This window comes from Ambystoma mexicanum, chromosome 9 (assembly GCF_040938575.1).
Source record: "Ambystoma mexicanum isolate Mex_15411 chromosome 9, UKY_AmexF1_1, whole genome shotgun sequence".
NCBI classification, from domain to species: Eukaryota; Metazoa; Chordata; class Amphibia; order Caudata; family Ambystomatidae; genus Ambystoma; species Ambystoma mexicanum.
Genome location: NC_090931.1, coordinates 1,221,831,770 through 1,221,854,756, shown reverse-complemented (window position 1 = coordinate 1,221,854,756; position 22,987 = coordinate 1,221,831,770).

Sequence of the window (22,987 nt, the reverse complement as noted above, 5' to 3'; positions counted from 1 at the left end):
GCTATTGGATCTCTCAGCGGCGTTTGACCTTGTGAACCATCAGATTCAGTGTCAACATCTCACGTCAGCCCACATCTCTGACAAGGCTACTTCCTGGATTAAATCCTTCTTGAATAACAGATCGATGAGGGTCTTCTCCCCTTCTGTGTCCTCTGAACCAACACAGTACTATTCAGGGTTCCACAAGGCTCCTGCGTTTCACCCACACTCTACAATGTGTTCACTAAAGCTTTATTCTATCTACTTGACTATTTGGGTGTCACCTACACTAACTATGCGGATGACACCCAGATACTCCTCCCTATCACCGGTAACCATGTAGTTGACACTAAAGCCCTAAATGATGTGTATCTGGTCATACAGCTTGGATGGCCCAACACAAGCTCTGTCTTAATGACAAGACAGAGCTCCTCATCCTGGGCTCTCCAACCATTTTGGCAATCTAGACCATGCCTTCAAATCCTTCACTATTGATGGCAACTCCATCAAGGTCACCAATGCCACCAAAACTCTAGGTATTTACCTTGATTCAACCCTATCCCTTGCAAGACAAACCAACGCTGTGGTATCTGCGGCCGCATATACTAATAAACTCCTTACAGCCTGCTGCCCGTTTCTCTTTTCCTCTAACTGCATTACCCTTGCTAGGACATTATCCATGGCTAAAATCGTCTATTGCAATGCCCTCTACCTAGGCACCAGTAATAATAACATTGGTAAACTCCAGGTTACCCAAAGTAACGCTATAAGGGCTGCCCTTAACATACCTAGGAACCAACACATCTCTGACACCCGGCGTAATCTGAGATGGCTCCCTAAAGCCCAAAGAGTTGCCCTTAAATCCCTCTCTCATATACACAAATGCCTTGCCAACAACGGCCCACAGTACCTTGCCCGTCGGGTTATTCCACTCGCCTCCTACCGACCTTTCAGATCTGCCCATGAGCACCGCCTAGTTGTGCACAGATTTAGACTCCAAAAATCTGGTGGCATCAGCTTCCCGGTCCTAGCCTCCAAACTTTGGAATTCCATGCCCACCCCACTCAGACTTGAACCATCATTTCATGCATTTAAGAGCAAAGCCAAATTGTGGCTCATTGCTCAAGAGCCCAACAGCATCATCCCTTGATGCCTCTATTTTATCCAGTGGGAACCTATTGTATGTAATTTGAGTCTTGTCCTGCTATGTTGACTGCATATTGATGACACACGTTACCTTACCCAAGATTACTGAAAATCCTATCTGTTAATATTCTTTGTAAATACTCTGCAACTACTATATTTCTTGCATTGCAACTTGCCTTTCTCACCATGTAAACTGCATATTGATGACACACATGTTACCCTATCCTAGATTACTGAAAATCCTATTTGTGAATACTCCTTGTAAATACTTTGTAATTATTGTCACAGTATTGCGTGCTTTGTAACTTTCCTCGATCCACTTATCCATGAAATGCCTCCTGATGCCTTTGGGCCAGGGGCGCCATATAAATAAAGAAATACAAATATACCCCCTAACTCAGCACACAAACGCTCAAGCATACACCATGCCCCCATACACCATACAGAGCCGATCCCCCATCCCCCAACTCAGCATACAAGCTCACAAGCATGCACCCATACAGACCCGAACCCCCACCCCTGCATCTCAACATACACTGCACTTCCACACTATAACAAACATTCAGGCAGATCCGCCCCCTCCCCCCTGGCATCTCAACATACACTGCACTGCCACACAAAAACAAACATTCAGGCAGACCCGACACCCCTCCATCCCCCCAAACCCCACATCTCAACATACACACACAAACATACAGGCAGGACAGACCCGACACACAAAAGCACCCCCCCCTCCCCAAACAAAATATGTACTTACCGGACTTGCTGGAAGGCAGGCTTGCTCGAACGCTGGTAATGTTTCTGGTACTACAGCTGGTGTGGCAAGGCTGAAATGCCTTCCGGCATCAAGCCTTATTGACCACACCAGCCGTAGTGCTGGCACTCCATTGGTGCAGCACACACGCACTACGTGGCTCGTAGGAGCTATGTGGTGCGTGTGCACTGAGCCAATGTGGGCCAGTGTTTTGTCTGGCCCGGAAGAGTTACAAAGACTTTTCCTAATGGAGGGCGGCCGATGCTGCTTGCGGGCCGCACTCCATTAGGAAACTCTTTGTTCCTTGCGGGCCGGACAAAACATCATGGTGGACTGCAACTGGCCTGCGGGCTGTAAGTTGTGCACCCTTGTTTTAGAGGGCAGAAGATTTTCAGCACACAAGGTTGGTCTTGTGGATTTTAAGATTCCTTCCATGTCTGTGACCGAGAGAGGGCTAAACTTAAATTGAGCCTGATTGTTTTGTGAGAGCATAACCCTGTTCTGTTCTGTTTCATTGTGGGTATTGGCCTGTGATGTTCTTATGGCTTCTCTAGCTTTCTGTATTTTACTGGTGAAGGCTTCTTGCACCTTTACGGATTCCTCTTGTGAAGGCTCAAACGCTGGAGTCAAGGCTTTTGGTTTGTCGACTGTTTTGAGACTCTGTTTTTGTGTGGAATTGGCCACTACTGATATTTAATAATAGTATTCTTTTTTTACCTTCAAGACATGTTCTAATAATTTCTGTCAGTATTCAACCCTTTATCTCGGTTGTCTTTGGTGGGATTATTTTGCCAGTTACGTTCCTCTTTTCTTTTTTCTTTCTTTAGCTGCCTCAACTCAGTATTAAACCATTTTTGATGGCCGCCATTGGTTCTAACTGTTCTCTCTTTGATAGGTACTAATGTATCTATTAAATTTTGAGTTTGTAGATTAAACATTTTAATTACATCATTGCACGTATCTTCGTCAGTGGTTCTTGAGAGTATTTCCGCAATGTACTGACTTAAGTGTGCCGGCGTGATGTCTTTAAAGTTTATACTCCAGGTTTTTTTTTGGCTCGTTTTTATCCTTTGATTGAGGTTCTGCCATTCTTACTGTGAAACATATTTTAAAATGATCATTCCATATGCAAGAGTGGTGAGACCCATTTTGGTCTCTAGATTATACGCGACCACCCAATCAAGTTGATTGCCTTGCAGTGTTGTGGGTTCTGAGTTAACAACATGATAGTCAATGTTATTCAGTTCTTTTTCCAGGGAGATGGCTTCCTTATCTTTGGGATTCCCGTGCCACCTATTGTCTCCTATCAAGAGGGATCGCAGTGTTAGGGCTTTTAAAGATATTAAGCTGTTGAATGATGTCATCATTAAAGTCAGATATCAATGATGGTGGTCTATAAATCACTATTAGGTTAATGAAGTTGTTATTAGTAGGTGTGTGTTTTAAATGTAAAACTGCACAACCCTTGCATGCTGTATTGGAAGGAAACAAAGGAATAGAGATCCTAGCTATAACTGCTACTCCTCCTCCTTGTCAAAGTTTCCCTGTTTTTATAAGCAATAGCACAGCCTTCAGGCACTGCGTTTTCAATTGTGGGTCCACTTGGTTTCTGCAGCCAATTTTCAGATAAGCATAATATGTCGATTTTGTCTTCGACTATCAGGTTGTACATGTTATGAGCATGTTCGTTCAATGAGCGGGTGTTAATTAAACATATTTTTTGCTCTTTCTGGGTGGTTATTGGTTTGTTGGTGTTCTTTATAAAGGGGATGATAAGCCTTTTGTCTCTCTTGGGTTTCCTTATTGTGCTCGTATCGAATCGAGTCTACCCACATGGACTAGGTTCTGTTTTTGCGTGTGGTTGGTCGAGGTAAATTCATCCCATCCCCCTCTCTTCTCCCCTCCGTGACTGTCTATGTACCGTTGTACTGTCTCTAATTGCTGTTGTTTTTGAAGCTCCGACAATATTGGTACGATATTCATGCGTCCCATCCTTACCTCCGTTTAGATTAGACTTGGTACTCTGATTTGGTAGCCTGCCATCTCGCACATCGAAGTCGGCAAAGACCGGCTGGGTTCTGAAGAGGCGGCGCTGAAGCGCCTGATGCTTCCTAGAGAGCCCAGCTAGGCCTTCTGGGAACTGTAGTTCCTATAGCAGTGTATTCAGCTGTGACTGCTGAAACATACTGTGAGATTGGAGTGAAAAACACTCCAGTCAGGATCGGCTGTATGCTGTTTAGTACCGTCTGGGTACTTAGTCCCCTGAAATGTGCTTCTCTAAGTAGCGTGGGTAGCTCTGCACTGCTGGAAGCGAGAAATCGAATAGAAGTTTACTAAAACACTGCTGCTTTAAAGAATTCACGGCGTGTATGTGTATTTTTCAGAAGTGTTAGTATTAGTCTTTAGCAAATCACACTGGCACATAAAACACTCTGGGTTTGCAATAGTTCTTATTCTACAGCTCTGCTTACTTTGGAATAATCTGAGCGCCTCAGCTACAGGGTGGCTCGTACCGCAGAGTCTTACTGTCGTTACCTAGGAGATATATCAGCATTGAAGTAGTATGAAGTAGAACCGTATTGTGGGACAAAGGTGACTTTTCTCAGTAGAAGTGTGGCTTTTGAAAGGGAAGCCTCAGTCCAGAGAAAGCATCCTGACAAATATACCAATGTACAGTTGTAACTAAAGCTCAACTAAGTCTTAAAAAATTGTGTACTATTGACTTGGGGAAATATTACACCTTCTTTTGAACTGTAGTAAGTTGGTTGGAAGGAGAGACAATTTATCATATCCAGGATTACCATTGGTGCTATTTCTTTGCTGGAAGTTGGAAAGGGATATTTTCACCCATGGATGAAAGAGTTGCTGACAATGGATTTCTGTTTGTACTTTTTTTCTTTAATTTGGAACTATCAAGAACTGTATCAAGACTTTTTTTTTCCTTTTCCTTTGCATAACACTTCGAGTCAACGTGGAATCCTGGGGAAGGGATCTTAGCCAGGATAAGAAAAGGTTGTTTAGATATTGAGCTAATGTTGTTTATTCATGGTTTTGCTATATGATTTCTTGTTTGTTTGATGATTAGTGTGAGGGCCAGTTTACCCATGCTAGAGATTGTTCCCTTAGCTTCTAGAATAGGCAGGGACTTCAACGGTAGAGTAGGGCAAGCAAGGCTTTTTTATTTCAATTATGTACTTTGGAAAAATCTGCAAACAGTTGTTTGCCTCACATTAATGACCCCTCATATCTGGCGTCAGAGTGTGATCGGACTCAATTGATGCACATTGGGGGGGGGGGGGGCGGGGGACCTTTCCATTTTAGAAGCTTAGAGAGCTTCTTGCCCAACAATAGCTACTGAAAATTCGATTGTATTTGACATTTGTAGTAGTAGGGGAGAATTAATACAACCAGGGGAAAGAGCTTTGATACCCACAGATTTAATTCGTACCTCCCACCACCCTAATGGTACTTATATTCTCCTTGCCTCTAAATCTGGCATGGCGTGGCGGTATGGCCTAAATGTATTGGCAGGGGTGATTGACCCAGACTATACAGTAGACTATAGAGTAGACTTAAAAGTCTTAATGCAAAATAATGAGCAAAAGGCCTACCGAATTAAAGCTGGGGAAAGGATTTTGGAGTGTGCTCTGTTCTCAAAGCTTACAGAAATTAAGAATCCTAAGACAACCGGAAGAAGACTCCAGGGTTTGGGGATGCAGATCAAGAACCAAAATGTCCCATATGTATGGATGAGGAGGAAGAAATTATACTTGACTTAGCATTTGCTCAGCATAATGATTTATTCTAGCAGAAGCATTTAAGCAGGTAACAAATGAAGGCAGAAAGAAAGGTGGTCCAAAATGGTTTGCTGTATAAGGGAGATATGGATTCATCTGGCAAACCTCAAACTCAGATTGTGGTACCACGAAACCATAAAGACATTGTACTGGAGATGGCCCATGCTCATTTGTCTGGGAGACATTTGGGAATCAGTAAGACCTAAGCCCAAATCATGAATAGGTTTTATTGGCCCAGTATTTATGCTGATATTAAAGTTCATAATCACCTGTGACCTTTGTCAAAAGACCAGTACAAAAGTACCTCCTTCTGCCCAGTTACAGCCTTTACATATTAATGATGTTTCTTTTTCTGGAATTGGGATGGATATAGTAGGACCGTTTGAAACCTCAAAATTGGGTAGCAAATATATTTTGGTTATTTTAGCTTATGCTACCAGATCATTTGAGGCTTTTCCTTTAAGGAATAATACCTCTCAGCAAATTTTAAAGCATTTGTTACCAATTATTTCTCAAACTGGTTTTCCAAAAGAGATCCTAATTGACCAAGATTCTACTTTCATGAGTAAACTCATGGCTGAAGTAAGACATTCTTCAAATTAAAACCATAAGGACTTAAATGTATCATTCTCAAATGGATTGGCTAGTTGAAAGATTCAATCAGATTCTAAAACATATTTTATACAAATTGGTTGAAGGAGATGGAAAGAACTGGCATGTTATGATACCTTGGGCCCTGTTTGCCATTAGAAAAACTCCCCAGTCATCTACTGGAGTATCTCCCTTTGAATTGTTGTATGGAAGGCAGCCCAGAGATGTTAGATGTGCTAAGGGAAACCTGGGAGGTGAGGGCGAGAGACACTATTCCTTTATCACAAACTGCTCAAAAACTGAAAGAACAAATGGCAGCAGCAAGGAAAATAATTCACTTAAATATGGCAAGTCCAAAAACAGCTAAAAGAATGTCATGACAGGAAGGCATTGATGAAATCTTTCTCCATAGGGCAAAACGTGTTGGTACTTCTTCAGTCATCTGATAATAAGATGCTATATAGATGGCACATACCTTATAAAATACTTGAACAGATGGTTCCTTGCTAGATGTAAAATATCACAACCTGATTGGAAAATTAAAAATCATATATATAACATACTGATCTACTTAGAGTCTAAAGAACCTATGATTAAAGATACTTCTATTAAAAGAAAAGCAGGAAAACAAATTAATCTTGATTGAGTTACCCCAAAATCAAAAGCAGGACTTATTCGATTTATTACAGCAATTTCCTGATGTGTTTAGACCAGAACCAGGGAGAGTGAAAGGAGCTTACCATTACATAAATACTCCTCCAGGACCGGTATTACATCAAAAATCTTAACGTATTCCTGAGAGTAGAAAAATCATTCGAGAGGAAGAAGCAGCTATGTTAAAGGCTAATGTAATTGAACCCTCACAAAGTCCATGGCCCTCCCTGATTTTCTTAGTGGCTTAACCAGATAACTCTTGGAGATTCTGTATGGATTTCTGAAAAGTAAATCAGGTGGCCCATTTTGACAGCTATCCTTTGCCCAGAATCAATGATCTGATTGATAAATTAGGTGAGACCAAATACCTTACCACCATTGATCTCACAAAAGGGTATTGGGAGGTACCTGTTAATCCAGCTGACAAACCCAAGACTGCTTTTTCTACTCCTCTTGGATTATTTCAATTTAAAATATTGCCTTTTGGCTTACATGTGGCCCCTGCTACCTTTCAAAGTTTAATGGATCATGTTTTATTACAGGTATCCGACAAATATTGCATGAATAACGAAATACCCCTATTAACATTGAAACCATCCCACACGCTGCTTTCAGAGGGGAGCTGCAGGAGCTATGCCGGGTGGGGTGCAAGTAAAAGAAAACGGTGCTTGTGGCAGGTTTGAAGAATGACGCTGGTTTTAAGAATGAGGTTGCAGGACAGTAGCTCGGTTTACACAAGGATTCCCCCACGGGTGAGCTGCTCTTTATATTATTATGTTGGGGACGAGGCTGGTTGATTAACCAGGATTTATTTTTACGGTAGTACTGCATTCATTAGTTGTCTTTGTATGTTAATGTTGTAAGCTTTTGCATGATTCTGAACTCTAGCTTGCGTCGCATCTAGATAGAAATGTTATTCTTAGCATGTACTACACTTAGAACTTTGAACTCTAGCTTGTATCGCATCTAGATAGAAATGTGAATGTCGGCATGTACCACATCTAGATGGAATCCCATAACTGCAAGGACAGCAATGCCAACTAACCGACCAACAATTTCATCCCTCTGCATACAACTCTCAAACTCTAACCAAACACAACCACAAGCCTAAAACGCAGCAATCCACACAGACTTCACAACAATGCAACAACAAAACAAACCACACATAGACTTGCACAACAGCACACAACGACTACCGACCGTAAAACACCCCAAACCCAGCCAGCGGCACATCACTGCACTCTTGCACTTTTCCAGCTTACTCCCACTAACCCACCCCCTCTTCTCCTCTTTTCAGAGCCGCCAGAGGGCCAGAAGGACCACTTCGGTGGTGATAGTACACGGTACAAATGTCCTTTAACTAACTTAACCTTTGTCATATTTCTGTGGGGCTTACATTGATGACAGTATTATATATAAGGAAACTTGGCCGGACATATGTTGCATTTGTTCCAAGTCAACACAGCCTTGAGAAAAGCTGGAATAACAGCTAACCCCAAAAAATGTCACCTGGCTAGATCAGTGGTTAAATACCTAGGTTTCATTGTTGGGTATGGACTAGTACAGCCCCAAAAGGATAAATAAGAGGCTGTAATGAGAACGTCCCCTCCTAGAACAAAAAAGAGTTAAAAGCCTTTTTAGGTATCGTTGGCTACTATCGAAGGCGTATTCCAAATTTGTCCGCCATATCTGTGCCTCTTACTGACAACCTAAGAAAGTAGCCCCTCAGAGACTACAGTGGCTACCAGATGATCAAAAGTGTTTTGAGAATTTGAAGTAGATATTGTTAATGAAACTATTTTGAAAGTAGCTGACTCTAATCGACCCTTTATTTTGCAAACTGATCATTCTCATATTGGCTTAGGAGCAGTGTTCTCAGTTTCATGATGGTGTAGACATCCAATACTCTATATAAGCTGGAAATAGTTTGATCGGGAAAATAACTATGCAACTCTAGAGTTGCAAGCCTTTGCCATCAAATGGGCAATAACCTATTTAAAATACTATCTTACAGAAAGAACGTTCGAATAATCATGTCCCTTTTGAAATAGTTGAGTCTGAGAAAAGATACCAACGCTCGTCTGCTGTTTTTTAGATTTACAGCCTTATTCCTTCATAGTGGAACATCGGAAAGATAAGGAACAGAATGTTGATTTCCTTTCCCGATTCCCCTTAGAGGCTGAGAAAACCAGCAGTATTAGAGGAAAGGTATGTGAAGAATCAGAGATGATTCTCTCCAGAAACCTGGTCTGGGACCCTCGTCATGTGGTATGGGAAAGGCAGATGCCTCCTGATCCCGGCCCAGGGGGTGGTGTTCTGTGGGAGGATCAAATGAGGGGGGAGGACCAAAAAGGCTAAAACCCCTTTTTAACTTCCCCGTAATCCCAACATTTTGATGGTTTTTTGCCAAACTGTAGAAGTTGAAAACCCTAACTTTAGTGGAAGAAACTACAAGTCCCAGAATCCTAGAGGGACTGAGATGAGGAAGAGGACTGAAGAAGCATGCAGATGTAACAGGCAATTAAGCCTAGTAGCCATTGCAGTAGTCTGGCAATTGAGGTTAATAGTCCACACCTGAAGCCTATTACACAACCTGTGAGGCATAAAACGCCCCCACAGGAAAGCAGGAGCAGAAGGAGCTGCAACAGGAACGGGAAGGCTGGCAGCAGTAGCAGCAGTAGCAGCAGTAGCAGCAGTAGTAGCAGTAGTAGCAGGAGCAGCAGAGGAGAAACACAAGGCTGGCAAATTATGAGGAAGTGGCAACACAGAAGGGACGCTGGAGCCTGGAGACAGCATATTTCACCTGCAAGTTCTGAGAGAGTCCTACTCTCCCAAAACCTGAATGGCAGAGGCTGCACAGAGAAAGACGTGCTGACGGCTGAGTTTTCCCCATGTGAGCCGTATTACTGTTATTGCAGAGCTATGAGCGTGCAGGAGACCAAGGCAAGAAGCAGAAAGCAAGCCGAGGGTCTTGGGAGAAAAAGGTACTCCCAATTAAAGTGGACGGACTGAAGACACCCGTGCTGGAGAAGGGTGTGGGTCCCCAGCAAGCCAGAAGTGGTAGCAGAGGTCGATGAAGTTGGTTTCAGCAGAACAACCCGCAGGAGCAGTGTCCCTCAAGCCGTTGAGTAAAGCACGGCATTCAAACACACTATGCAATCCTTGCTGTTAACTGTAGACAACTCCGAAGTGAGTCGTGTATGGTCTAACGTGAGGGAATGTTCTTTTATCTGAAGTTTTATTTCACAATGGAATTGTAGCACTCGCGTGCATTACAAAATACCTGATACTTCATTGAGAGCTCAAGTCATTGAACCTCCATTGTTGAACTCTTTAGACTGTTGCTGAATAAGTGTGGTCACGTGTCCTGTAAGAGGATTCAATTCAACACTACAGTTAAGTCAATGCCTAGTCTGGGATACTGAATGGAAACCCTTATTGATATATCTTTATGTCCAGTTCATGAGTTCTGGATGACTACCCCTATATAACATCCCTCTCTTAGAATCCCCCTGACACCACTGAACCAAGAAGTAGTTCTGTTTCGCAAGTTTAAAAGGTTTATTTGAGAAATAAAACAAAATATAGATACCACACTTTTATAATAAATTAATAATCGATATCGCCCTTATAAATATAATGTTAATCAACAATGGGTAATCTGACACTAGCACACTTCTTTATAATCAATGAGGAGTTAGTATAGGATGGATCAAGTAGCAAAAATACTTTTATGATTTCAAGGGAAAAGCAATGAGGAATAAAATGCAGTACAGGAATACTTGATATGATTTTAGCAAAAGATAAGATAATCACTTTTTCTCTGGCAATTCACCCCCCTCCCCTATGCAATGTAAGAAATGGAAGGAGATGGAAAGAGGAGCACACAGTTCTCAGGAATGCAATCAAATACAATACAAAATTCAGTTCCCCCCCCCAGCAAGCTTAAAGGAAACAGGTAGGAGTTTGAAACACAGGCCCAAAATGTTTTTTAAATGTGATGGCAATGGATGGGAAAATGTGCCAAATGATTTGAATTCCCTCTAGAGATTCAGGGTGAGTGGGAGATGCGTGTTGGTATTAGTTCAGGCTCACTTTAGCAATGCTCTGAGTTATTACCAGGTTGCAAACAGATTTTAACAAAAGAAAGAATGGAGCTGCTATCTTGACAAGTGGAGAAATTGAGCCAGAATCGCAAATCGCGGTAAATTTCGCGAGTGCGTGTCTCGCGATTGCGGAAAAAGTATAGGGAGTAGGAAGTCGTTCGTTGGAAAGCCTACATTCTAAGCTTTCAGATGAAAGTAAAATTTCGTTCCTAGCCCAAACGGTTCCAGAGATACGGACGATTAAATAAAGGTAGTTTTTCGGATTTAAAGTAAACTCAAAATGACAGGTGACAGCTTGCAGCTGCAGAATTGACAGGTGACAGTCGTGCAGCTTTAAAAATGACAGATGACACGATTTCTAGGAGGCAGTTCTACTTAGGTTAAAATAGTTTGGATTAGATTAGATTATTTTAACTAAGAGATTGGTTCTGCACAGTTCTGCTAGGCACTCACAATATAAATTTGAAATGGGCCTCGCCACGGATCTGGTCAGGTTTTGGACTGGACTCCGGTTCTGGTCTCGGCACTTCACAGTGATCTGGGTCAGCTCTCTGGTTCTGCTCACAGCGGTCTGGGTCACTCTGGATCTCTGGTCTGGTCTCTGGCAATTGTTCTTGGCAAAAGAATTCAAACAGCTCGCCCGGCTGTGGAATAGTTCGCAAATGATTTTAAGGTTGCTGAGGCCTGCTGAGAAGAGTTCTCAGTTTGTGGGTTTAGGCCCTTGCTTTAAGTTCTGAAGTAAAGTTCTGGTCTTTGGAGATTGATGGATTTGAAGTCTGGATCTCTGGATGTGAAGTCGTCGGTCAGCATGCTCCGCAGCAAATGGAATTGAATCTCTCTACCTGTCCCAGCAGTATCTTTTTATGTGTTTTGAAAATGGGTGTGTGCCTGGGCCTAGCTAAGCCTGCCCCTCTCTACTTGTCATTGGCCCAACTCTCCCCTCTCCCATGATTGGGGGAAGGAAATGGATTGTCAGCATGATGAAGTCTGTTTATGGGTCAGAGGATCCTGACCTGGTCCGTTTGCCCACAAATCTATATTTGATTCAAATACATCCTTCCGAGATATACAATTTGTTGAAATTACATGTGCACATTATATATTCCTTATGGTCCATGCTTGTCCGCCTCTGATCTTCCTGGGGGCTTGCATTAAAAAATGACAACATTTTGCGCTTTTTAACTGGTTTTGCAATATCGGACATTTACCCAAAATTACACGCATGTGCGCAAGGAGTATGGACATTAATTGATGAAGTGTCAGATTTTTAACATGCAGACATTTGGAGTGAGACCCTATTTTCCGCTAGCAACCCCCCAGAATACACCACAGGGTCCTAACGCCTCTCAAAATGTTCACAGAAAAATCACAAAAATAATGATATTACTTATATAATTCTGACAAGTCCACACTATGAGTCATCTATCTTTTTAAAATTATGCCCTGGTCAAAAAGGGGTGTGGCTTCCCACATCACAGGGTGGAATAACTGGTTTATCCACTTCCCCCAAGCTCAGCTGCTAGCAGAGGCACTGCCCCTCCCAGTTTCCCCTAAGAGGAAGCCACTTTTACGACGCCCCCAATATAACATTTGCCTGAGTCCAGGACAGGCCTTTGTTCAACTCCCTGTAGTCCCCAGCTGCTCCACCCCTAATCTAATCAGAGAGGTGACAACTCCTTTTGGCAAGGGGAGTGGCTGAGCAGGATTCAACTCCTGTCGGGGTTAGTTGTCAGGCAGAATCCAGTTTCATTAAGCCAGGTTTCAGCTAAATGTCACTTTTTGTTCCCAGTTTGCTACATTCAAATCAAACTGACAATTTTTACATATACATTAAATAATTACTTCAAGTCATTTCAGAATATAGTTTTACATTGTATCCACCTCTTAGCAAGTCTTTCCTTGGTCTGGTTTTGTTTCATTTGTTCAGTTTTAAACAAAAGTCTGGTGGTTTTAAAACGCCAGCTTTCTGATAGTGGTGAGTACTGGTAATGCAACCATTTTTGGGATTAAGAAAATGAATTCCCCACAGTTCTGAGTTGCTTTTTTTGGCAATCTGCATTGCCATTCCCAATGGTTTCAGGCTACTGTGTGGGTAGCCCACTGGTGGTTTTAGGCAGTGCCCTCCTGTGCTCACAACATAGGCAAAAATGGGTGGCAGCCTATTCTTTATGTATTTCCCTGTGCATTTTCTGGGAAGTTCTGGCCATCATGATGTTTTCAATGCCAGTAAGGCACAGTTTTTGTGGTAGGGCTCGGATGCATGGGTAAAAACATCCCACAGTCCTCAATTAAGGAGGAGGAACGCTTTGTAAACCATTCCAGATTACTTAATACCGACAATATACAAGTTACAAGTAACAGAGTGAGGAATTCATGAAGGGGAGGTTGCGTGCACCCAAATGCATTTCTCAAAGGAAGTCAGAATGTTTAGTTTGCTGTTACATGGGATAACACTCCTTTCTTCAACTTAAAACTTGTGAATCTATAATGAAGAACGGTTGCAGGTGCTCAATTGTATTTTCACTTGAAAGACTGAATCTTACACTATTAACAGAAGTGACGGTCTTACTATTTCTAAAGAAGTAGAGAGTCTAAACCAACCAATCAAGAGAAGAAGCATTGCCCAAGTCAAGAGGTACCCCTTTTTGTATAGTGAAAGTCACATTGCCAAGAGATAGTCCTGTGACTGCACTGCAGTTTTCAACTGTCAGGTGGCCTAAGATATGATACAAGTGTGGCATTATTACCTGAAGCTGGAAGAGTGACACTACAGCTTCAAGGTAATTGTTTGGGCTGATGACTGGCAAAACGGTGTGAACAAAGCTGGGGAAGGGGAACTTGTGAAGAATATTCTGCAGTAAAGTGGCAGAAGACCAGAGAGGCAATGAGGCTGCCCTTTTGAGAAAGCCATCAAAAGGAAGAGTGTCAGGCCTACCTGAAGAGATTGAAGTATATCCTGTTGAAGTCTATCCAGAAATTCAAGTACTTAGTTGTAGTAGTAACATTTAAGTGGTGGTGGTATAAGAACCTGTCAGTAGGTATCACATTGAAGTAGCATGAATAAGAGCCATACTGTGGGACAAATGTTACTGTTCTCATGGTACCAACAGTAGAAGTGTGGTTGTTGAAATGGAAGCAGCAGCCCAGAGAAAGCATCCTAGCATATATACCAATGTATGGTTGTAACTAAAGCTGAACTGAAGAAGTATTTAAGAATTGTGTACTACTGACCTTGGAGAAATATTAAACCTTCTTTTGAAGTGTTGTAAGTTGGTTGGAAGGAGAGACAATGTATCATAACCAGGATTGCCTTCTGTGCTATTTCTTTGATGGAAGCTGGAAAGAGATCTTTTCACCCAAGAATAAAAGAGTAGCTACCAGCGAATTTTTGTTTGTACTTGTTTCTTTAACTTGGAACTATCAAGAACTAGTTCAAGACTTTTTCTTTTCAAATGAAGAACACTGAGTCATCTTGGAATCCTGGTGAAGGGATCTTACTGAGTGTAAGAAAAGGTCATTTAGATAATGAGTTAATGTTTATTTATGGTGTTGCTATTTCATTTCTTGCATGTTTGATGTTTAGTGTGAGGGCCAGTTTACCCATCAGAGACGAGAAGGACAAGCTAGGCTTTATTTTCAACTATTTACTTTAATAAAATGGCATATTTGGAAAAATCTGCAAGCAGTTGTGCACCTCGCATTACTGACTCCTCACATATGTTACAAACCGAACAGCAGAGAGATCTGGAAAAGTGGGCAGGTGAGCGTGACCAGATAGACCTAGAACTGCTCTTGGCAGAGGAGAGCTAGAGGTTATGGTCACAACATGCAAAAGAAGTGGGACTGAAATGCAAAGCGCATCCTGTACACATGCAGTTACCCATGCCCAAAAAACCACAATAGCCATGGAAGCCTAATAGAGAGCATATATTTCTTTTGAATCCCTTTGCATAACAATACTTGTATTACTTGTACCCTCCATGAGCTGGTGTAGAACTCCAGTTCTCCCATAAAAAACTTGACTGAGATGTCTCTAGTTTTGTGCCAGATCTAAGATAAGATCAGCAAAGACGTTTGTGTCAACAAACATTTTGGAGGTGAGCTGCATTATAGCATGGGCCTAGCTGAAAGATCAGAGAAAATGGTAGCACCAGGCATATGCATTCATATGAATGACGTAGAGGTTTCTCAAGGTCGTGCTTTAACTTTATCATCGAGGTGCCTGCTGAATTGTTCCCGCAACTGCACTGTATGGCAGAATATTATAGCAACTTTTAGTTTTACTGTCTGTTTAAAAAGACTGCAATATGCACCATTATCTAACATGTATTGTTCTGTGCCACTAAAACAACATGTCTGGCAGAGGGAATTATATTAAGACCATAAAAGCCTTGGTATAGGAACTGACATACACACCACAACTCACAATACTGCGCTACTGTTAAAAGATGCCATCCCAAAAATTGGCTACCCACACCCTGTACAGTGCTTGTCTGCTCTCAGGCCAGGTCCATGCATGAACAATAAAATAACAAATAAACATACATGGGCATGATGGGACCAGTACAGAGAAGTGGACAGTGCTAAATGATGTTTTGGTTCAATATGTTGTGAGCTGCTGATTTTGAACTTTCAAGTGACATTTTATTTCCCTAATTGTTTAAAAGGAGCAGCGCTCACACTAGCTCAGCAGAGGAACATTGTGACTGAAAGAAGTGATAACTGTAGATACCTGGAGGGGAGAATTTGGGATGGAGTCAATTTGGTGGCCTCTGCATCCTCTATACAAAGGAAACGAGAAACAAGGACATTTTGGAAAGTGGAAAAAGATATTCGGGCTAGTTACAGATCTCCTCCGACTACTGTAATGTAAAAGTAATGGTTTAATGGTATCTGGTCTTTCCATCTAATGCCATTACATCTAATGCCATTCCATCTAAAAACTTTGCATCTAATGCCTTTTTTTGGGGGGTAAAGGGTTAAAAAAAATTAGGTGCATTGTAAAGGGTAAAAAATGGGGGTTCAGGGGGACTGCCCAAAAAAGAAAAACAAAAATGCATTAGATGCAACATTTGTAGATGGAAAAAATTTGATGGAATGTCATTAGATGCAATGGCATTAGATGGAAAGACCATAAACCAAAAATAATGTATAAAGCGCACCTACACCGGCTAGGGCATCATGGTGCTGAAGACAAATCAAGACTGATGGAAGCGGCCAGCTAGACTGTGAAGAGGAAGTTTTGAGAGCGTGACAGAACTTTAAGTGGTCATCCATGGCACGTAAAGAAACCGGCGTGGCATTCCACAAAGTGGCTGCTGCCACCGAGAAAGAGTGACCCCCCCCATGCAAGTCAACCTAAAACGGGGGTCTGCGATCCTAAGAGATGAAGTGGAACGCAACTGCCGAGTGAGGGCATAAGGGAGGAATTTCGCCTGCAGAAATTCAGAACCTTAACCATAAAAGACGCGATGGACCACACATAGGGCGTTGCATTTGATGCGTTTCACCACAGGGAGTAAGTTCAGTTTTGCCAAGATAGGAGAGGCCGAGCAAAATCTGGGGGACCCAACGGCAAGTCGGCCCGCCGCGTTTTGCAGTACTTGAAGTCGCTGGAGAATATACACTGGCTGGGCCAGGTTGAGTGCATTGCAGTAATCCAGAGAGCCAGAGGTAAGAGACAATACCACCATCGATCGAAGGTGAGCGGGAGGAACGGGAGGACTTTGCGCAAGACGTGCAAATTGAAGTGAATGAACTGACTGGCAGAGGGTGCTAATCTGACTCAACATGGAAAGAACAATCAGCTTTACCCCAAGGTTTTTGACCACCAGTGAGGGTGAAGGCAGTGGGCCTAGGATGGCAGGCCAATAGGCTGACGACCAGCCAAAGGAGGCTGAGGGGCATCCTACCACCAGAACTGTGATTTTCCCACTGTTAAGGAGAAGAGAGTTTCTGCTAGGTGTATAGGGGTGCCGGTACCCTCCCCCAAGTGAGTTCAGATAACTTGATGGGCAGATCAATGGTTCCAGTATTGCAGAAATTAGAATTATAGCACTTTTATTTGAAGATATTTCCCTCGACGAGGCAGCTGAACTGTGAACTGCCCACCAGCTCCATTGGAAAGGTAGGAATGCAAGGCTTCATACGGTATTACTCCACCTTTGCCTGCATTGTTGGAATTATTTGTGCACTTTTGCATTTTTTTTCGAATCGGGGGCGCAACATTCTGCAAGTCTCTTACAGCTTGTGGCTGTTAGCCTTTCATCTGCACCCCTGATTGCAAAGATTACCAAGTTGGAATGGGCGCTTTCTATTGTGCTTTTTACCTGATTGTGCCTACTTTGAAGATGGCTGCCCCTCTTTCTCATACTGGTGGCTCTTCCTTGTGCCTGTAGCCTGGCCCTTTGTGATTGGGAACAGACTACCATATTTCCCAATCAGGGACACCGGGAGGTCGTGAGACGGCACCAACAACTGGGTCCCACAATGAAGGCCCTTGTCTGTTCCTTATCCACTACCAGAATGCTACTTGGGGTCTTTTCTTCACCCCAGCACCTGAACTTCCATAATGCTGCTACCTCACTCTTCAAAGAAATCTGGACTACCATGACATTCACACCTCCTTAACTATGGGTTAGTTCCCTCCTTCCAGACTCACTCCTACCCTCTTTTGACTTTCACTGTCATTCTCTGCTTGTTTCTCCCATGTTTACATTCTCAATTGTATTGCGTTTTTACACCCTTTGCTACCATCTGAACCCAATTGTACATTTCAAATCTGGCTGTGTTCTGCATTCTGGTCAAAAGTCAAATCTTGCTGTGTTTTGCATTCTGGTCAAAAGTCAAATCTTGCAGTGTTTTGCATTTTCGTTAAAAGTCAAATCGTGCTGTACTTTGCTTACTTGCTCTGCACTTTGCTTGTATTGTTGCTTCTCTGTAACTTGCTGGCCCAGTGCCTTCACTGTTATCTTTACTACACTCTTACCTGTTCCCCCCTCACTTGTCCCCCCCTTTTTCTCGCTACTACACCCACTTTCTGTTTCTCCTATCTACTCCAACTGCTTCTCCATTAATTATCCTTCCCTCCTCACTAAGGCTGGTAGGAAGAGGTTGACAAAGGATATCCTGGCCTCCAACCCTTGTCCCCCTTTCTCTGACACCTATTCCAGTGCTTCCTCCAGACAGACCCTCACTGGCATCCCCTTTGTCGTTCATTCGCCAAATCTATGGACTCTTCATATTATCTCTGTGCTCTGTCCTGTCTCCTCCTCTCCCATTAATGGTGGCACCCACTGGGAAGTTCTCATGGCTCCCTTCGTCTCTTCTAAAGTCATCATTAATGTCTACCTTAATGGCACCGTCATGGTCCAAGGACCTAAGGCCAATCTCCTCCTCTTTGATAGGCGCTTCCCTCTCCTTGTCAATTTCCTTTCATCTCCTGCTGTTCCCCACCCGCCCTCCCTGGCTACCTTGCCCTCTCTTCCCTCATCTTCTTCCCCACGTCGGGCTCCTTCTTCACCTCTACAGGGCATACCTCCGATGCCGCCCCGGAAGGCCTTTTAGGCTGGCAACCTTCTTCATCTTGCCACTCTCGCTCTGTCAAACACTCCTCTGACATCTGCCACCTCCTGGAAGAACTTGACCTCGATGTCCTTGGTTTTACGGAGACATGGTTCATGGCCAGCTTTGTCACAAGCTTTGAAACTCTCTTCCCTGATGGCTTCAAGATCCTCTCCGTACCCAGATCCACCCGGTCTGGAGAGGGTGGTGCCATGATCTTTCCTGAGGGGATTCCTGCCTTTATCATCCCCACGCAGACATACTCCTCTTTCTTGTCTCCGGGCTTTCTCTCTCTCCTAGCTACTCTCTTACCGTGGCTACTATCTACTGGCCTCCTGATCAGATCACCTAATTTCTCACTGAGTGGGCAGACCTCTCCTCCTCCCTCCTTGCCTCAACCACTCAACTCCTCCTCCTTGGTGACCTCAAGATAGATCTAGAATATCCTTGTTCCTTCTCTTTACTCTTCTGTGACCTCTGTGATTCCCTCTCCCTTTCTATCCTCCCCTCTGGCCTGACTCAGTCTGCAGGGCACACACTCGATATCTTGATCTCCTCTGACCTCCCCCTCTCCATCCCTCTGACCACTCCTCTCTCTTGGAGTGATCACTCCCTCCTCACCTCCCATCGCTCCCTCTCTTCCGGCAAAGCCTACCCCAACACTGCCACCTACCTTCTCAGACAGCCGACCCATTAAGTGAGTGTTAGTTGAGGCATTTTTGCAGCCACCTTCCCCCCCCTCCACCTCTGACTGACTCACATCCTGACACAGCCCTGTCTATGCTCTACTCTTCTATTTCCAATACTCTTGATGCTCTTGCCCCTGTCATGAGGATCTGTTTGAAGCCCAAAGCCAAGTGCAATTCTTGGTATTACTCTGACCTAGATGCACTTAAACGTAAGTGTAGGGCAGCTGAGAGGAAATGGAGGACGACTTGTTCATCCTCTGACAAACTGGCCTGTCGCCTGCTCCAAAGGCAATACTGACTCTGTCCACACTAAGAAGGGAGCCCACATCCAAGCCCAGGTCTCTGTGGCATCTAACAACTTGGCTGAATTCCTTAAAACCCTTTTCACGGCCCTTGCCTCTCACTTCATCTAAAAAAAACAAGATGTCCTGCCCATCCTCTCTTCTCCTCCCCCTCTTCTCCTGTGAACTCTGGCCCTCCTACAGACACCCCACCACCCTCTTCCTCATCCTTTCCTCTTTTCTCCCCTTACAAGGTCTCTAGACAAGTCTGATCTATGAAAGTCTCGTCAAAACAAGTTACTCCCAAAACCATCAAGGACCACATTGACACCCTCACTCCTGTCCTGGCTGAATTCTGCAACCTCCCCTTTGCCTCGGGAGCCTTTCCCACCCCTCTGAAGCACTCTTATGCACCCTCTTCTCAAGAAACCCACAGCTGACCCTTCTTGCCTGGCTAACTATCGCCCAATCTCCATCACTCCTTTTCTGGCCAAACTCCTGGAAAAGCTTGCTATCTCACAGCTTAACCTTCACTCGGATTCTGTTGGTTGTCTCCACAATTTTCAGTGCTATGTTGATGACGCTGAAGTAATTTTCAGGTTTCCCTCGGCCACCTCTTCTCCTTCTCTCATCTCTGATTGCCATTCAAGATTGGTGTGCCACCAAAATCTCTGCCTGAATGCCAGCAAGACAGAGATCCTCCTCATTGGCACACCTTCACGCTCCTTTCCTGTCACTCTGGCCGGCCTCCCTTGGCCCTCCTCCTACCCCCACCTGCGAGGCTAAGAACCTCTGGGTCATCTTTCCTTCTCTACCCACATCTCTGATATCTCTTAAAAGTCAAACTTCCTACTGCACCTTCTCAGAGGTATTCTGCCTTCCATTTCTTTCCCCAGAAGCTCAGTCTCTCTCGAGCCCTGGTTCTCTCTAGGTTGGATTATTGCAACAGCCACTTTCTAAATCTACCTGCTTCTACTCTCCGCCCTTTGCAATTTATCCAGAACAGGACTGCAAGACTTGTCCTTGGCCTCAAACCCTAGGATCGTATATCTCCAGCCCTGAAATCTCTCCACTGGCTCCCAGTGGCTGCAAGGATTAAATTCAAGACCCTTTGCATTGTCCACAAGGATTTCTGAGGCCTAGGTCCCAAATACCTTCAGCTGTCCCTCCGTACATACCTTACCTCCTGTGCGCTTCGCTCCTCCACTTCCTTCTTGCTCAGGGTCAATTGTTTTTAAAAGAAACTAGATGGGAGTAGATCTGCCTTTGGCTGGAGCCTCCCTCTGGAACAGCCTCCCTACCACTCTGCAAATTGAGGGGAACCATCTCCAGTTCTGGAAGCATCTCAATACCTTCCTATTTGCTTCTGCCTTCGCTCCTCCTCTCCCCTGCTCATCTGTTCTGTCTCGGCATTGTACACCTGGTTACCCTCTTACTTTAGGGCCCAGGTACCTGCTCACCCTGCCACCTACCCACACTGCCTCCTTGCACAGGGGTCTGTATCTATAACCCTACAGTCCCCACTCTTTTCTTCTGCACTTATCAGACACACCCTGTCTGTTGCCTTAAACCTAGCACTTGCCACTTGCTGGCTGCACGACTACTGTTTGTTGCTTTATTATTAGTTATTATTTATTTTATTCCTTTGCTCTGCACTTTCCTCATCCCCCCATGCACTTTCCCCTTTCCCTCTCCCATGAACTTGCACCTTCTCAATGTCACTGGGCCTAGTAAGATTGTTGTTTTGTTCTCCATTGTTCCCCTCCCTTGCCTCCCTCTTTTTTGTTCATTGACATATGTACACCAGGTGCTTTTCTTCACTGAGAGTCGGGAACTAAAAATTGAAAAGGTATTTTATTTGTAGACCCTACCCTTCTCATATGGTCTTACACTACTTTCTTTAGGGTTCAGGCACATCATATGATGCATATACATAGGGGAAGAAGTAAGCCGGAAAAACAGCAATCATTTCTGTGCATGAAGAAAATCAGTTAGGGTATGAGAACTTTCTGTTAGTACTGCTACTGTTTTGCTAACTTTACTTTCTTTGTACATGCTGATATTTGTATGCATTGTCGTCTTTGTTTTGTGTATAGTAGTACAATTATGTAGTAAGTGAGGCTTTCATAGCTACTTATTACATGTTGCACAGTACACAACTTTGAAATGAAAGCATTCATCATTTTATTGTCCAACAGGGAAGTTTTTGAATAGTGCACCTGTATGATGCATACTGCAGACCGTGCATCCATGTCTACATGAGTTGGGTCATGTACTGGAAAGAATGCAATGGTGTTCATAGGAATTCATTGGTTAATGAACTGTTTATCTCATGATAGTTCGTCCAATTATCTCTGATAGTTTTCTGCCAACATTGCAATGACAATCCCTTGTGGAGGCTTTTCATGAAAACTAAATGCACATGTGATGTCATCAGTCATGTCATCATTGACATTTGTGATGTCATGTTTGATGTCATGGGTGTTAGTCCTTGCAGTGCACAGTGGTAGCGCGAGTTATGGTTTCGTACCGTACCATAACTTGTGAATTTCTGGGGTTTTTAGGTTTTACCTGTAAACATAAAGTCCCTGTAGCAATGTTATTCCATTGAATTTCATAGGCTTTTAGTAGGGGACTTTAACCATAACATTGCTGTAGGGTAGTTTTTTCAACAAAGGCAACATGTTTTTAGTAGAGCTACTTAACCATAACGTCCGTAATGTCATCAAGGACATTTGTGATGTCATCTTTGATGTCCTGGCTGTTAGTCTTAGCAGTGAACGGTGGTGGTGCAAGTAATGGTTGCTTAGCTTACCATAACTGGCAAATTTCAGGGGGTTTCTGGTTTTATTTGGAACCATAACATCCCTTTAACAACATTTTTTCTATTGAATTTAATAGGTTTTTAGTAGTGCAACTTAACCACAACATTCCTGTAACAGTTTTTTCACTGAATATAGATATATAGATAATGTTAATTTGATAAATGTTTACAAGGATGCCCTTAGTTTATATATGTATAACATAGAACATACAGAACTCCCTACGTGCGCTAGTGGGTCTGATATATGTGGACCATGCGCCTGTTCGCGGACGGACTCAGACAACATCAACACTATCCAAAAACTCAGAGTATCTTACATTGTTCTATCATCCAAAAAAAAACACTAAACCTGTTAATAAAGCAGCACATCAATTACATTCAATAATAAATAAGAAGTGAAACTGTATAAGACACGAACAGTCCAATTACATAGCATATGCAACATAGTGGAATATACCAAAACACAATAAATATGCCTCCAACAGAATTACCTCACAGAAATTGCACAGCAAAAATCAACAGGCACCTACGCAGCAGTAACAGCAAAACTTAGCAAGAAACTAGTGAGTACACTACATTTATTGTATATATTTATAGACTTTC